The sequence below is a fragment of the Canis lupus genome, chromosome 18 (assembly GCF_003254725.2).
Source record: "Canis lupus dingo isolate Sandy chromosome 18, ASM325472v2, whole genome shotgun sequence".
NCBI lineage: Eukaryota > Metazoa > Chordata > Mammalia > Carnivora > Canidae > Canis > Canis lupus.
Window position 1 is genome coordinate 52,221,883 of NC_064260.1, and position 3,563 is coordinate 52,225,445.

A 3,563-nucleotide genomic window follows, 5' to 3' on the forward strand; every position below is an offset into this window, starting at 1 on the left:
GTCATCAGCAGACCTCTTCCCCCTCCCCCAATCCCCTCTGTGTCCTTGCTGTCCCCTTTGTCTGGGCACCGAATAAACAGCAAAAGTTTTTCCAGGTGGATCCTGGGGTCCTGGCTGCCCAGGGTTGGTCACCTGGGGCAATAAGCCAAGCAGAGAGAGGGGGAGTGGAAGAAGACAGACTGCAGGTGGCTGGGGTCTGATGCTACAGAAGGAAACATATGGAGGCCCAGCCTTATGCTTCCTAGAAGTGCCCCACCCTGCCTGGGCACAGTCCAGGGTTTCATGCCCTTCGAACCACACTTGTGATCGGTATTGACAAGCAGCAGGATAATCATTAACCACCACCAGGGGCTGGGCCAACGGCTCAAAAGGCACTGGGCCCAGGGCGTCCCTGCTTCCTCCTTGTGCCCAGAGGGCCAGCCAGGCGCCCAGGTAAGAACCTGCCCAGACAGTCAGACCCCCGCAGCCCCCCTGCCTCAGGGCTCTCCTGAGCCTGGCCACCTGCAACAGGGGCCCCAGCCCTTCTGACAGGGAAAGGAAAGGGCCGAGGCAGCCGCTGGGTAACCTAAGCAAGTCCCTTCCAGCCCGGGGCCTCCATTTCCACCTGTGAGATGAAGGAGCTGGGACTCCTGCTTGGGGGGTCACCACCGCTGCCTCCACCAAGTTTGGTGCTTGGCCTTGCCTGGTGTCTTTGGGAGGGCCTTCTGGGCTTTGGAAGGGGGGAGGTGTCACCTGCTCTGGTGTCTTCATTCACAGGCTTGTCCTCCCGGGCAAAGGACTCCTGCCCAGGGACCTCCCATCCCGCCTTGACTGCATCCCAAGAGGAAGGAGGCCACTTCAGAGAAGCTGCCAGACAGGAACAGACCTCACGGCCCTGCTCTGTGACCTTGGGCAGCCTCCTTTGCCTCTCTGGGCATTTCCACTGCCAGGAGAGGGAGGCATGGCCCAAGTCTACTCTCGAAGCTCAGAATCCTAGGTCCCCTTCCTTTCCAGAAGCGTGGGTTCTCTAAAGTGTCCCCTTGGTGGGTAGACTGGCATTGGAGCCTGTCCCTGAAGCCTCTTGAGCCAGATCCTATCTGTGGGATGGGAGGGTAGGTGAGAACACACTTTGCAGGAGAAAAGTCTGCTCCCTCGGGGGTCCTGAGCCAGCTCAGGGACCAGAAGCAGAAGTCCCTTCCACTCCCCACAGCAGGAAGGGAACCAAAGGTTGAAGGGAGGGTGGCTTCCCACCAGCCAAGGCCAGAGTGCAGGACGGGCCCATATTTGCATGTGAGGAAGCAGCAGCGACTCAGAGAGGTTAAGCCAAGTGCTCAAGGTCACTCAGCTCTCAGACCCCTGCTGGCTCTCAGGCCACAGAGGTGCTAAGTGTTCCTCCGGATGGCGGTTGCTGACAGCCCTGTTCTTAGCACTCTGCCAGCAGGTTTGTGTATCAGCATCTTTTCATGGTTCCTGTTCTCCCTCCCCCCATGGCTCTTTCTGTCCTGTCCCTCTTTGCTCTGTTCCTTTCCAATCCTCTCTTGTTCCACATCTGCTGCTCTCCTGACCTCTCTGCCTCACACTCCTACTTTCTGTGTACCCCCCTCCACAGCCTCTGTCATGTCTCCAGCTCCTCATCTGGGGCCATCCTCGGGAATCTGAGTAGTGGAGTGGGGGGTGGGGGTCCCTGCCCTGGAGGCCGACCGATGCCCTGCCATCCCTTGCTGTCCCTCTGTCCTGTGTCTGCGGCAGGAAGGGTGGGCAAAGGGCAGAGGGTGGAGGCTGTGGTGGCCCAACCTGGGGCCCAGCTCTGGTTGGGAAAGAAAGGAGGAAAGAAGGAACTTGGGGACTGAGGGTGTGGGGGTGTCAGTGGGCAAAGGCTGCCCAGGAGCTGTAAATTGGAGCCACTCCCGGCTTTATGAGCAGAGCTGGGGCTGAGCCCGGACTTCACCCAGAGAAGGAGGGCTGGTGTGGGACTCTGGGTGTGGGCCCTGGATGATAAGGAGCTTCAATAAAAAGACCATGAACCTCGAGGTGTTAGGACCCAGGAAGCCCAGATGGATGGGCATGAGGTCCTCCCCAGACTTCTGCCCAAGGGGAGATACCAGGCAGGCAGGGCCAGGCCTCCAGTTGGTTCCTACCCCCTGTAACAGCAACTCCATGTGGAAGTGCCCACTGGTTCCAGTGGGGCTGCTGTTATCGGGGATGGGGACCTGTACCCACGGAGGAGGAGAGGTAGCTGCCACCAGCAGACCAGCAGGGACCTCCATGGCCACGCTCCCGGGCCCAGGATGGCAAAGGGTGGCGGGCTGTCAGCAGGCTGCTGAGATCGAGTGCACAGGGCTCTGACCTATGAATTGACAGCCAGTGCTCTCATCTCTCCTCTGGCTGCCAATTCCATAGGTCACAGGTATGTTCGCCTCAATGCCAGCCACCAGGATCTGCGGGGGAAGGGACGGGGCTGGGGTGTCCAGAGGGCAGTGAAGACTTGCTACCCCAGTGCAGCGCTCAGGCCCAACTCCCTCCTGTTTCATTCCTACCTTTCCTCCTGGGAGCCTGCACTGCTTTAGGTCCCCACCTAGACGGACTGTGTGTGACATGCCTCTGTGCTTTACCCGTCCTGTTCCCTCTGCTTGGAACACCCTGCTAGCTTTTTTTGCCAGGTTCACCTTTACTAACTGTTCCAAGATCTGTCCAAGCATTTGCTGCCTCCAGGAAGCCTTCCCGAAGCCCACTTGGTCCCTACTGCCCACCTGGGCACCCCCAGCACCCTGGGCTTCCCCAGAGGACTGAACTCCCCCGGTGTTTCCACCCTCCCCACCACCTGTGAGGTCAGCTTCCAGCCCAGGCCGAGCCCAGGTGCGTGCTCAATAAATGTCTGAACAGATCCTAAGCCTTCATCTTGTACCCCAAGGAAGCACCACCAATGTCCTGTGTGGCCAAGAGGGGGCCAAGGGCCCTGGGCCCCAGTCTGTGTCCTCCCCCACCCCCAGACAGGGACCCAGAGCTGCCTCCCGTCCACTCACCCCCTTTCTCTTCCTTTTCTCCTCCCACTCTCCTCTCTCTCTCTCTCTCTCTCTCTCTCTCTCTTTCTCTCTCGCCAGTCCCCAACCCTGCAGGCTCCCCCAGCCCAGGTAGCAGTTGTGGTGGTAGCAGAGAAGGCACCTTAGGGGGCAGGACTCCGACCTAGCCCCCGCTCCAGCTTCCCACACAGCCTCACCCCTGCCTGGCTTTAATATGATGCAGCTCTGGAGACATCCTCATTGGAATAAGAAGGCTTCTGCTGCAAAAGATAAACTTTTCAAACCTGGAAACACAGACCTAAGAATAAAGTTCGAATTGCTTAATAACAGGATCCGGTTCTTGTGTCCTCTCTGTGCACTGGGCACTTGCACACAGTGGTCACGTGGAATTAACTTGACAACCTTGCAAAGCAACTGTCATGAGCCTGTGCAGGAGATGAAGACAGACTCAGAGGGTGAGCATCTTGCTAAAGTCACAGAGTCGTTGAACCTTCCATGGGCTATGCTGCTGACAAGCCTCTGGCCACCCTCTCTGGCTCTTGGTGACGCTGTCACTTATCCCAG

General features: G+C 58.5%; 1 long non-coding RNA gene across 1 annotated transcript; it reads left to right on the top strand.

The window, feature by feature from the left end:
* The first annotated feature begins 382 nt into the window (after positions 1–382).
* On the top strand, positions 383–3,331 carry LOC112659498 (uncharacterized). Its single transcript, XR_003136356.3, has 3 exons — positions 383–432; positions 757–1,420; positions 3,081–3,331. It is a non-coding gene; the product is annotated as an uncharacterized LOC112659498 (long non-coding RNA).
* Positions 3,332–3,563: the final 232 nt, after the last annotated feature.